The 14,599-nt window shown below is 36.6% G+C and overlaps 1 pseudogene; it reads left to right on the top strand.

Annotated features, from left to right (window-relative positions):
* The first annotated feature begins 3,227 nt into the window (after positions 1 to 3,227).
* LOC149145269 (alpha carbonic anhydrase 7-like) lies at positions 3,228 to 7,956 on the top strand (annotated as a pseudogene).
* Positions 7,957 to 14,599: the final 6,643 nt, after the last annotated feature.

Below are 14,599 nucleotides of genomic sequence, written 5' to 3'. Positions count from 1 at the left end.
TCACCCAGTTTACTTAGTAAATTCGAGTTGGAGGAGTTAGAGTTCAGTTCAGCATGTGTGATTGCTAATTTGTAGCCATCAAGGTTAGTTATATGAAGTTGTTTTCAGTTAAACTAGTTCCAACTTTTGGAGGAAGTAGTGGAAGGTCAACTAAGCAGTGGAACTTCAGTCAAACTCAATGTTCATCCCGTAAACTGATCAATAAACCCAAAATAGCTACTGCATGTAGAGAATTCGAGCTACCCAGTTGAGGTGGAGATTATAAGGAAGTGTAACATCAATTGTAGACTAGTCTTAAGTGTACATGTGTTGCATGCAGTCAGAGGATCAACCAAAAGGAATTGCGCAATCATTTTGAGGAATTTCCTAAATAATAGGGGCCTAATATCTCAAGGAACAACGCAAGGAAATATGAGCTCAAGCAAAGGCAAAATTTGACTAATTCTGGGTTAGATCCTTTTAGTGAGAAGAGAGATTGGTTATGCACTTGCAAGGTGTGGTCAGTTGAGCAAAGCAATTGTAATACATCTCTATTCTTTTGATTTAATGCAAGTAGGCATTGGGGTTTTTAGTAGTTTGCTTTCCTCGGGAAAAATACTTGTTGCATGTTTAAATTTTTTGTTCTAGATTGTGGATTAATGTCTGCAAAGCAGTAGAGTAGGTTTGTGTCTTGTGATTTTGATTAAAACTTCATGAGCAGTTGCAATCTACATCGTATTTTATACATGGTATCAGAGCTAGATTCACATTAGAGCAAGAATTCAAAATTGTTCTCAGGAGGTTTCGTTTTGGAGCTCAGTGCAGCAGGATTTTTCAGATTTGAGAAGATGGCCTTCGATGGACTAAGGCTAGAGTATGCCTTGGAAGGCACCTCTAATTTTGTTGCATGGAAGGATCACATGGAGGCAGTATTGGATGACAATGGATTACTAGAATACATCAAGTCAGATGTTGCAAAACCACAAGCATCTGATGCCCAAAACCTTGCTCAATGGAAGAAAGATGTAGCTAAGGTGAGGAGAATAATCTTGGAGTGATTATGAGATCAAACTGCCTCAAATATCCATGGAAATGAAAATCCATTCACAATGTGGAAAGCACTGACATAATTGTTCGAGAATAATAGTGACCACAGGAAGCTGGCGCTCAAGGATAAACTTCGAAGTATCAAGATGCAGAAGAATGACACAATTTCGTAGTATTTGAGCAAGTTTACATAGTGTCATGATGAACTTGGTGGGGTTAGTGTTACTATCCCTAAGAAGACTTGGTAAGCCTATCCCTTTTGGGCCTTCCCAAGAGTTGGCATAGCTATCAAGATTCGGTGAATGGGAGGGAGAAATTGTTGAATTGGGAATGCTCATGGTCTGATTTGGTACAGGAGGAAATAAGGCAAAATACCAGAGATGGGACTTCATTCAAGGGCGAGGATGAAGAAAAAATTGCTTTGGAAGGAAAGGCAGAGAAGGGAAAAGGGAATAAATCTCAATCCAAACTAGAATCTATTCAAGGGGGCAAGAAGAAAGATTTGTCCAAAATTAAATGCTTCCATTGTGATGAATTCTGACACTATGCTATGAATTGTCCACAGAAAAAGGAAAGCAAGAAGACCTCAGGAGGAGTAGCATGTGAATCCTTGGCTTCATAGTTTGAGCTTGAATTTACTCTTATCGCATTCTTGGCCAGCATAGTGATGGGGAGCGTGTCGTACTTGGACTCAGGTGCATTGTTCCACATGACAGGGCGTATATATTTTTAAGTGACCTAAAAGAAAAATATTTGCCGATGCACATTGAGATGGTGGATGACAGAAGGTATAGCACGACCGGGATTGGTACAGTCACCTTTTAGAGGGAGTCGGGCTCCCCCCTTAGGCTCAAGGATGTCATGTTCATTCCGGGCCTAAAGAAAAATCTTATCTTTGTTATAGTTTTGGAAGGCCATGGTTATGATGTGATCTTAAACAAAGGAAAAGAATTCCTGAGAAACATATCCACGAGACATGTGAAGCGGATCGAGGTTCATGTGAAGAACCTATATAAGCTAGATGTGGAAGATTGTGTTGCATTAAGCACAAAGGCGGAGAAGGTGCAAAGCCACGATGTCGGTAAACTTTGGCACAGAAGACTTGGCCATTTGCATCATGGCACTCCTAAGATCATACAACAGATAACAATAGGCCTCCCGAAAGGAGTAGTTGAGCATCAAGATGTATGCAAAGGATGTACTTTGGGGAAGTACACAAAATCCACATTCCATGATCGGGACACAAAGTGCATGCAGTCCTTGAAAGGATCCACTTTGATGTTTGTGGACCTTTCTCGACAACCTCCACTGCCAAGCACAAATATTTTGTCATTTTTATTGATGACTTCTCATGTAAGTGCTGGATCTTCTTCACGTGGAAGAAATATGAGACATTCTCCAAGTTCGTAGAATATAAGGCATTAGTTGAGAATGAAATCGATAAGAAGGTGAAGGCTCTCATCGAAAATAATGGATGTGAGTATGTGTCAAATGAATTTAAAAATTTATGTTCAAAAGAAGGCATTCGACAAGATTTGACAGCACCCTATAACCCACAGCAAAATGGGATGGCTAAGAACCATAACATTGTTGGAGTAGTGAGGGCGATGTTGCATGACCAAGGCCTACATTTTCATTTGTGGGCTGAGGCATGCAACACAACAATCTATTTGCAGAACCAAATTCCTTATCAGATTCTCGGCATGATTACACCGGAGGAGGATTTCTCATGGAGGAATTCAGATGTGTCGCACTTTAGTATTTTTGGAGCCTCTGTTTACCACCATGTCTCCAAAGAATAAAGGAAGAATCTAGAGCTAACAACAGAATTGGGGGTATTTGTGGGTTACACAAAAACTACCCCCAACTACGTTGTGTACTTTCCATCCCTTAGAATGACAGTTGTGCGAAGGGATGTAAAATTTGACGAGGAGAAATCCATGTGGTGCTCTCTTGAGAGGGAGCTTCAGATCCCTCCAGAAGAGGACCTTTTAGTTCCAAAGGAGAAACCTCAAGAAGTTGTGGAGCAGCCACAAATTGAGGATCAGAGAATAGAGACAACCACTTAAGCATAACCATCCAGAGAAGGAAGAAAAAAGACCAGGGAGGTTGAGAGACTTGTGCATGATGTGAGGGAGAATGTGGGTGCTCCTTCAAATCAATGCAGGCAGAGAAGGTCACCAGATCGGTACACTAGCTACATGGCTCTAATGATTGGTCTTATAGAGACTGGGGCATCCTCTTTCGAGGAAGCAGTAGAGAAACCTATATGGGTTGATGCAGTGCTGGAGGAATACAAATTGATTGTAAATAACAATGTTTGGGAAGTAGTCCCAAGACCAACAAATAAATTAGTTGTGGGTTCAAGATGGCTCTTCAAGGTGAAGCACGTAGCAAATGAAAGCATAGAGAAGTAAAAGGCCATATTTGTGGCCAAGGGGTGCTCTCAAGTTAAAGGATTGACTATGAGGAGACCTTTGCTCCTGTAGCAAGGTACTCGTCCATTAGATCAATTCTTGCTTTGGCTGCACAGATGGGGTGGAAGATCCACCAGATGGATGTAAAAAAAACATTCCTCAATGGAGTTATTGAGGAGGAGGTGTACATCAAGCAACCAAAAGGCTTTGAAAGTTTTGATCGAGAGTCTCATGTGTGCAGACTCAAGAGAACATTGTACAGTCTCAAGTAAGAACCTCGTGCTTGGTACACGATGATCGATAACTATCTCACTGGCTTGGCCTTCAACAAAAGTGAAGTGGATGCAAACCTCTGTCATATTTTGGTAGAAGGTAAATTGTTGATTATTGTCTTATATGTTGATGACTTGATTTTAACTGGTGATGAGCAACTGATCAGATCTTGCAAGGAGGACCTTGCAAGGGAGTTTGAAATGAAGGACATGGATCTCATGCACTACTTCCTCGGCTTGGAAGTATGGCAAGGTGATGGGGAATTGTTTGTCTCTCAAGGAAAGTATGCAAATGAGATACTATATAGGTTCCGCATGGAGAGTTTCAAACCCATGGAGACACCTCTAGCGACCAACTGGAGGAAGGAGGATGCCACTTCAGGTGAAGAAGTGGATGCTACAATTTATCGACAACTAGTGGATTCACTGATGTACCTTGTGAACACATGACAAGATATGTGCTATGTAGTCAACCAACTGAGCCAAGTTATGGTTAGGCCAACCATTATTTTGGAGGGCAGCTGAGGATGTTCTACGGTATCTCAAAGGCACTACCTAGTTTGGACTATGGTACAAACAGATAGACGGAGTGAAGTTGTGTGTCTTCACAGATGCAGATTGGGCGGGAAGTCCATCAGATCGAAAGAGTACATCAGGTGGAATTTTTAGTGTTGGGTTTGCAACGGTTTCTTGGTACAACAGGAAGCAAAGATCTGTGGCTCTCAGCTTGGCAGAAGCATAATACATGGCTGCAAGTCAAGAAACATGTGAGACAATCTAGATGATAAATATAGTTGTTGGATTGTTTGGTCAGATGATGGATCCAACCGTGATCTACCGTGATAATCAGAGTTTCATCAAGCTCTCTGAGAATCTTGTTTTCACGATCTATCCAAGCATATATATATCTAGTATCACCATTTATGGGATTGTGTGTAGAGGTAGATAATGTTGTTGCAGTACATTTCGACATTAGAATAAGATGCTGACATTTTGACAAAGATCTCGTCAAGAGGGAAGTTCGAGTTCCAAAGGTGCAGGATAGGGGTGGTCGATAATCCCTTTCTTGCTAAGAGGGAGTGTTAAAAAATTCAACAAGAAATTCTCAATTTGATTTTGCCTTGATTAAATTGAGAAAATTTGAATTTCCACATCAACAAACAACTTGGATGATGTTAACTTGTGTGGCACGGCTCGTGTCACCAAATTTACTCTGTAAATTCGAGTTGGAGGAGTTAGAGTTCAATTTAACATGTGTGATTGCTAATTTGTAGCAATCAAGGTCAATTATCTCAGATTGTTTTCAGTTAAACTAGTTCCAACTTTTGGAGGAACTATTGGAAGGTCAGTTAAGAGTGGGACTTCAGTGAAACTCAGTGGTCGTCCAGTTAACAATTCAATTAGCCCAAAATAGCTAGTGCATTCAGAGAATTTGAGCTACCCAGTTGAGGTGGAGATTCCAAGGCAGTGTAACATTAGTTGTAGACTAGTCTTGAGTGTACATGTGTTGCATGCAGTCAGAGGATCAACCTAAAGGAATTTCACAATTATTTTGAGGAATTTCCTAAAAAATAAGGGACTAATTTCTCAATGAACAAAGCAAGGAAATAGGAATTCAAGTAGAGGAAAATTTGACTAAGTTTGGGATAGATCCTTTTAGTGAGAAGAGAGATAGGTTATGCATTTGCAGCGTGTGCTCAATTGAGAAATGCAATTGTATTCTTCTAATTTAATGCAAGCAGGTATTGGGGCTTTTAGCAGTTTGCTTTCCCCAGGAAAAATACTTGTTGCATGTCTAAATTTTTTGTTCTAGATTGTGAATTAATGTCCGCATAGTACTAGGGTAGGTTTGCGTCTTGTGATTTTTATTAAAAATTCATGAGTAGTTGCAAATATACATCGTAATTTCTACACATCTTCCCTAATCTGAAGAAGAAGAATGTGTTGATTCTAGAGAATCAAGTACCATTTGTCATTTCAAAGAATACATCAAAAGTTGTTAAAAATCCCGCAAAAAATAAGAATGTTACTCGGAATTAACTTTAGTATATTTTTTGTTTTTCTTTTGTTATTAACTTGCCAATTACAAAGATATTTTTTAAAACAATTCTCTAAATTTTGTATATAATGACCTTGTTTCTCATTTGAGGGGGTTGAATTTTTTGAGGAGAAGAAACTTATTTTTAACGACCTGAATGTATCTGATGCACCAACCGACCATGATATTTTTATGATCTTGTTTTATGCAATTTTGAATATAAAATCTTTGCAATTCTCTTTCTGTTTTGATTTTGTGATCTTACACTGATTTACGTTGTGGTTTGCATAATTGACTTGATCAATTGTTTAGATCATTTTACATTTCTTAATTTCATCTCATCTCAAATATAAATATTATCAAGGTAGATGAATTAAGATATTTACATGACTTGTTGTTAATTGAATTTTAAACGACTGACATTATCATTATGTTACGACAATTCATGCAAATATACTTTACATTAGTTACATGTTTTATTGTTTTTCTTTGTTATTAATTTTTAGGCCGATATGCCTTCCTATGCATCAACAATTGTCAACACTTTTACCCTGCTTCGTTGGATTAGGTGAGACACTTTCAACCGTTGATTTGAAGTGTGACTGCTTTTTCCAAATATCAGTTGAGTTGCTTTACTGCTTTTTTCCATTCTTTTATGTCACTCTTGAAGATATTTTTACTGCTTTTTCCCTGCCAGTTGTTCTGGCTGTCCTTCTTCCCTGGCTTTTGGCAAGCACTGTTTTTATTCCCTGGGTTTTGACAAGAATGGGACAGAGCAGTCTCCCATCGATGTGGTGAATAGCAACGCCATATTATCTCCAGACCTCGGCACGCTCCACAGAAACTATTACCCTGAAAATGCAATCCTTGTGAACAGGGGTCACGAAATCATGGTGAGTAATGCAACCTTTTTTTAAAGCTTCTGCAGAAAGGTTTCGGGTTCGATTCCCTCTTTACTCCTATGGCTGTGTTGCATCAGGTGAACTAGGCTGAAGGCGCCTGTAATCTTGAGATACAAGGGAAAAGCTTCACACTGTATCAATGCCATTGGCACCACCCGGCAGAGCACACCATAAATGGAGAGCAGTACAATCTCAAAACCCTCTTTTCCATCTTTGCTACACTAAATTATACTCTGCTATTTAGGCGTTGCTCACAGTTTTGCATTGAAATTACAGGCATCCACTAGAAATCCATCTGGTGCACCAAGCGGAGAACAACGAAATTGCCGTGATTGGAATCATTTACAGGGATGGCCCGTCTGACCCTTTCCTGTCGCAGGTATATTTGTGAAATATCATTTCACTCTCTCTCTCTATATATATAATTATGAAGCGATTATATTGTGCTGACTATGTTGGGGGTATAACGAACAGTTAATGAATGCGATCCACGCCATTGCGCATATGGAACCGCCAGTGGAACCCCTTGGTCCGTTGAATCCGAATGACATAAAATTCGATGGCAGTAGATATTACAGGTACATGGGATCTCTCACCACCCCTGCTTGCACCGAGGGAGTCATTTGGACCGTGATTGACGAGGTATTTCTATGTTTCCCCTTCTCGTTATCGCCGAAACACAAATGTGCGTTCATGGGTATCGACCCTGTGACCTGAGACTTTTTAACTAATCTATGTGCAGATAAAGACAGTGTCGGAAGACCAAGTGAGGGCCCTGCAAGCAGCTGTCCAGGATGGAAGTACTGGGTACTAGCTTCTTGTTAATTTATGGCGAAATACAATTAACTGTATAATATTATAGTTTGCGTTATCACTAAAGCTCGGATTTATTAATGTTTACACATATTTATTGTTTTAGAATAGTAAGTTTAAAATTATGCATTTATGTTATTTTAGATAAATATATTATGATGTTTAATTAAAAATATATATATTCTATAAATTGAAGTGAATTAATATTCAATTTATTGTATTTTGCAGGGTTATGATCAAAATGCTAGACCTATCCAATCCTTAAATGGAAGAGTTGTTGGCATTTACAGTCAAGAATGGATTTCTTCTTGAATTGGAAAAATGTTGTACCTTTATAGGAATAATGTTGTGCCTTATATAGCATAACTATTTCTTAAATAAAGAAAGCATGACAAAGTATAGTTAATATATAGTACATGTAATAGTTTTATTAAATAAGGTAGATTAGGTATATGGGAGGTTGTTATGATTATCATCTTCATATTACTTATAAATAAATATGAAGCTTAAGATAAGTCCTTTTTATGACGTGTGGAAGAGTATTATATTTGAAACTTGGGTTATTGAGTGGTCATTCATCTTTAAACGCCAAGTAAGTGTATTATCTTTATAAGTTAAGTGTATTTTTTACATGAAAATAGCGTTGTATGGTGTTTTACTTTAAATATTTTTATATAATCTAGTCGACCTAAATTATCTAGCAGTATTTAAATTCTAAAATATTTAACCATTGGTACGAGAGTATTTTATTTTATTTTATTTTGGTAAGAGAATGTTTTAATTTAATTTAATTTTTATTTTGCAAATTTTTAAAAGAAAAAAGAAGATGGCAACATTTATAAGTTAATATTTGAAAAGATGAATTGAAAATATGAGTTTCTCTTAAAGAAAAGTATTTATGTTAAAACAAATAACATTAAAATTCAAGATTGAAAGTGATGATATGGTTTATTTATAGTCATTGATTTTATGGCTTTCAATGAAGATATCGTGCATGTATCTTTTGGTAGAGTGCCAAGATTTATACCTAGATTAGTGCCTATAGATCTGATGGCCATGGAGTTTTATAATTGTAGTTATAATCAAAGCTTTAATAAATATTAAAAGATTTTTTTGTTATTTCAAATTTCTAGTCTCAAAACCCTATCTCTAATAATTAGAATAACTTATATTTTCTTACATGGATATATTAGCCTTTATTAGTGAGGACTATCTAGTGTTACATGTAGATTATGTGGAAGATACAAATTCTTTTTGCACATTTTCTTGAGCTTGCTATGGATTATCAAAAGAATATCAAATAATGGTTATTTAAAGCAGAAGAATTCCAACCCCACAAAAAAGTTCATATAGCACAATTCAATAGGGAGCACCAAATACACAAAATGCATGAAGCCCATGAATCAGTCCAAACTATACAAATTTGTAGTGGGGTTGAAGATGGTTTATGATGGAGCTCCTTAGACCACTTCAACATGACAACTAACCATTGTACACGTGACCCTAATTCCTAGGCTTACTTCAACATTATGATCAACATGTATTCATGGGACTTTGATTTATGGTGGTACTTCATAATAAACATTTAGGACAATTGAAGGTGTGATTTAGGGGTGTGATGGGGCAATGAAGGGCATATTATATCAATAATAGTGAATATCATTCAATGTAAGATGGACTAAGTATACTTTGCTTATTATTAATAAATAAGGCCTAACATGGTAATTGATATTGAATAATGTAATAAGACCTTATTAAAAATAGTCCACTAAGTAATTTTCCGACACCTTTCTAGTAGTATATCACACATGCTCAAATTCTTTTCGAATGAGAAGTTGTGATTTTTTAAAGTTCATGATCGGGAAAAAGGCCTAATCAGGGGGTCGAGACCCACAAACCCCAAATTCGTTGAACGCCATGCAATTTTCTGAGTGGATCAAGGTTCTTTGGTAGATCAGCAACAAACAATGCTCCAACATGCACAATGTTTATTTTGTTAAATGTCATGAAACTTTGTGTATATCTAATGGATCGCATGGTTATACGAAGGAATGAGTGGCAAATAGTGTTTCAACATGCATGATTGTTAATTAAGGGAGTGCCTTAGCACATAGGCCTACTCCAGCCAATTAAAATTCGACACATCAATAGGGTGACATGGCAGTGTCACAAGGAGAACATGTTTTTATGGAGTTATTCTTCGACCTACCACTCTTCAAGTTCTTACAAAGTATTCATCTTTGTCTAGGATTCTTTGACTGCCAGACCAAGACCCTTTCTTGGGTTTTCTTATAGTCATTAGGGTTTGAATGACTCGAGTTCCTTTAACTTGTTATTTTAAGCCTCCCTCTCAATAGGTTGTTTAACAAGTTTTTCGAATAGTTTTGAACTATATTTATTCATACATTGTATTATTAAGTGAGTATGGTTGGTCGACAGAATGAATTTTCTTTCCACGAAACCCTGAAGCTTGTCTCAACTTTTGAATTGGGGTTTCTCTTACTGTCGGAACTCTGACACTTATTATAAAATGTCTCTTTAGACTTTAATTCTAGTTCTATTTAAGGACTATCAACACACAATCTTTCCTCCATGGTGTGATGATGACATTACTGTTTATTCCCTTATGTTTATATTAATTAGTACATAATTGTTTCTTTCCTTAGAGGAATTTTCTTTCTACATTTAATATTTGATTTTGCATGGTGAGGTCGATGTATATATTCTGCAAATTAAAGAAAAAACACTTTTGCATTTATTCTTAAAGTTCTTTCAATTTTATGCATAACAACATGCCTATTTTTTTTTCATCTTTAAGCATATCAACCTACTTTTAAAGCTTTCTTGCTAGTAATAGAGATATCTAATGTATATCAATTTATTTATTTTCAAAAGGATTTGAACTCTTTCTTTCACTGTACTTTCAAATAGGTAGATGAGAATGCCCAAGTATTTTGGCAAGCACTGATTAGTATTAAGCATCTCACATAGCGCGTTCTCACTTTCATCTCATTATTTTCTTCAATACTCTGCATTGCATTGGCTTGCCTTGTTTCTTGTTCAAGTTTATTTTCTTTGTTGCATGGCCATGCATTTTGGATTTTACAGTGTTTTATTTTTGTTGTGTTTTTCTCTGTTTTGAATTTAATTTATGTTTTTTTTAAAGAGTGTTTGCATGGTTTATCCTGGCGATTCTATTTTGTTGATGTTATGTTGAGCAAAAGAATCGATAGAGATGAAATTCTTGATCCATTGGAATGAAATTCTCGAAATTTTTAATGGATAGAAGCAGGTATGCTTTTGGTTTTCAATATCTATGGGTTTTACTAATAAATTTGTATAGGGAAAAGAAACGTGGTAGATAATGGCTATGCATGGAACCTAATTTTTTCAACAGTTTCAATCCATTATTTCTTTATTACTGTGAAGCCGTGGAAAAATCGCAAGGGCTTTAACCGTAGAGATAGTGCTTTTATTTTATTTAGTAGTTTTTGCTGAATGGTTTTGCCCTGCCTATTAATTTTGCAACAGGGGAAGAGAAGAGTTCACCATGGAGGGATAATATAAGGCGAGAAGCTTAAATAAGACATTCAATGTGTTCCTTGTAATATAGATATAAACAAAACATCTAAAGAAAAGTAATTGCACAATGATCCAGTCCAAAAATACAAGGTTTTCCAGAAACCAATTAACTCTTCTTGAAAAATTCAACAATTCCAATTTAATAATCCTATCGGCCTCTCTTTGTACCTTTTGGGACAATTGCTAGTTTAATTATTTTAAATGCTTACATCTTAAATATCAGTTAACAAGGTAATACTTGACTTGATGAGTGTTGTCTTGTTGTGGTCTACAAGAGATTTGCTTGTCTACTAATATTCATATTAGTAGCAGATGATCATATTCTTGACACTTGTCTTTTGTGGGGTGAATGAGAAGTAATAATACTTGATATTATACTTTTTCTCACTTTTTCATTATGATAGGTTATCACTGATAATATATAAGCATAACTTGTTTTATCTTTATATTTTTCTCATTTAAATTAGATTGTTATGTTCGTTTTCAATTTTGTGAGATGTTATTTTTTAATTTCATAATTGAGGTTTTAATTTGAAATCAATGATTATGTGTGATGTGTGAGTTTCTTCCACGTGGAATCCTTACCACTCTACACCTCCTTCTATGATATTAATGATTTGGTCATATATATTTGTTTATTTGAATATATTTTATGAACTAGTCACACGAAATACCCCTTGAGGTGAAGGGAGACCAACCCTTTTAACCTGAAGTAGGAGGATTATTATCCTCATTTAATGTCTTTTTGAATTGTTCTTTGCCGTTGGAACAATTTGAGAACCAACATATCCATTATTATCTCGCAACAAGCACCACAATGACTCATTCACTCCTCTGAGCCTCCCACTAACCTCTCTAGCATAGACACATAGTCCAGTGCCCTCAACACAATAATGCAGGGGATAACGCCCAACTTTATGAGCACAAGGATCGTTGACAAACTCCAACATTGCTTGACTTTCTTTGAATTAGCTCTAGTATCTCCTTGAGCTCTATATCTTGCATCTAGGAGATTCACTACTCTCCTCGTCTTGTCCCCCTCCCTTGTGTGCTTTGTTGTCACTTCATATGTCTCATAAATAGACACCCTCCTCCTCTTCTCGTTCTTCTCTTTATGTCTTCAATTTGCTCTCCTACTTTTCCCGTTGACTGTCCTCTAGCCTCCATTTTCCCAGGTAGCCATCCCATAGCTTCGATCCATGAGGGAGATGGGGATGGGTGCAATACTATGCCCACACTGCCCAATCCCATCTCATAAGTTCTATTAGCATAGGTAGGTGGGTTGGTTAGCTAGAGTGTTAGGAACTTCAATGTAGATGTCTATGGCTTGTTCACAACACACAATAGGTTTCTCTCCCAATCTTATCTCACCATACCTCTATTAGGAGATTCAATTGGCCTTCAACTGGTGGCTCGACTTTCAAGGCATGCATGCAAGCAAGCAAGTAAGTTTCCCTTGGGTTGTGGATTCAAAAGGTAATCCTTCCTTTAATTGTCAGTTAATCAATTTTAAATAATTAATTTTAAAAGCTTAGTCAACGTATTAGCCAATTGTGGATTTCCACGATAACAATATAGCCATAATCTAATTTTACACAAATTGATGTCAAAGTAAGGGATGTTACACCATGATGCTCCTCTTGAACTTACTACAACACCTTCAAACCCTTTCCATTGTGTTTTATTGAGATCAAACATTCTCCTTGCTTAAATATTGGTCTCCTAGAGGAGGAGGGTAGATGGTTTTTCATATTTAATCATATCTCACATGGCTTCCTAATTAAACTCAATACTCATACCCTTGTAATTTGAGGATACAATATTCATTATTTAATGGTTGGGGGTTTATGGCCTCACAATGGATCTTTAGATTTTAGTAATTTTAGCTACTATCCCTAATGATTATTTAGTTTTTATTTGGACACCCAAAAATTTCTCCTTGTTTGTTGCTTCTTCCATTTTTTCCTTTTTTTCTTTTGTTGTCTTTATTCTTGCTTTTCTAGGTTTCCTCTGTTCTTCTTCCTCCTCCTCCATTTGTTTTCAAGATTTCGACATTGTTAAGGTACTTGAGGAAAGTCGAGGTATGTCCAAGGTAGGATCAACTTCCTCTTGTTAATTTGAAATGATGTCTTCACTGACCAATGAAGATGAGTTGGTTTGTGAATATAAAAAGATGATTGTTGCAGGTAGGAAGAGAGATGAGTGTGCTTTGATTGAGGGGACAACCACTTCCATGAATGATATGTGTTCTTCCCAAGAAATGATGTCAACATTGTTTTCCTAATGAAGATATATCTTTATATTCCATATGAGGAATATACATGTTTCGATCCTCGAGGGACTCTCAAACAATAAGGCTTGAAGGCATTACACATATATACTCATTATAAGCTCAACATGCCACATGTGAGAATTGAACCCATGTGGGGCCGATAACAACATTTTTCCTAACTACCTAAGCTACATCCAATTAGCAAAAGGATGTCAAATCTACTTTCTATTAATTTCGATTCTTCTTGAGGATTGTTCCTAGAGATAAAGGAAAACTTCAGTGGATCTGGAATTTGTGGGCAAGTTCTGGAATTTCCCATGCAACTTGATTCTCGATTACAACTTATTTTGGACCAACAGATGTTGTTTGACTAAAGATGGAGTTGATTGCGACGCACTTAAGTTTATTTGTTGATTTCAACAATTTTTTTTAACTGCTTGCCATTGATCTTCCTTGTTGGGAGGTTATTTAAGACCGTGAGATATTTTTCTTGTAATTCATTGCAAAGTGTCTGTACTTGTGCGAGGTTTTGCACATGAAAGGCAATGGTTCATTATCTCATATCGGAATATGTTTCTAATTATCGAGGATTACCTTTGATGGTCCTTCATTAATTCAACCTCAATGTAGATCTTGTCACAAGTGAACATTATCTGTGGGTCCAATTTGTCTACGCATCTCTGAAAAGTATTATCAATACTCTCAAGTGAATCTTCTTTCCAATAGTCAAGAGAAAAGCGTGGCAGATGGACCTAAACAAAATTAATAGAAGGGACAACTAGCTTTAGGTTGAAGTCAAAAGTACATCTATTCAAGTACATTCCTTTGGTGCTAAAGGAGTAGGCCCATTTATGAATATTAGGTCCTTATCCTCCTTTGTTTCACATAGAAAGCCATAAAATCCTCAATCATAGAAGTAGTGGGTGAGATTACCTTTGATTATGACCTTCTAAACCTAAATGGCCATTGATCTGGGTAAGAACCAATCTCAATGATCCACTTATCACACATCTTCGAACTAAAGTGAGAGCCATGTGTGGATGAGAGGAGACAGGGAGAGGATCCTTAGGGATATTGTCCAATTTCTTAACAAAGCATGAAGGTTTAAATTTCCTAGCTTTCCTAAGGGTAGGGACAAGGGTGCAAAATGCCAAGCCTCCAAGTTTGGAGGGGGAGGGTAGTCTTATCTAGGGTTTGAATCCATGACATGTGGTTGTCAAACATTCTCTACAAATCATTATCTAAGAACCATTGAAACCTTGGCAATATGTATTGAC

The sequence above is a fragment of the Pinus tabuliformis genome, chromosome X (genome assembly GCF_031772625.1).
Source record: "Pinus tabuliformis cultivar Carrire ecotype Pingquan chromosome X, CPIR1, whole genome shotgun sequence".
Taxonomy (NCBI): Eukaryota; Viridiplantae; Streptophyta; class Pinopsida; order Pinales; family Pinaceae; genus Pinus; species Pinus tabuliformis.
Note: the sequence above shows the minus strand (reverse complement) of the source record. Positions and strands in the feature narration are given on the sequence as shown.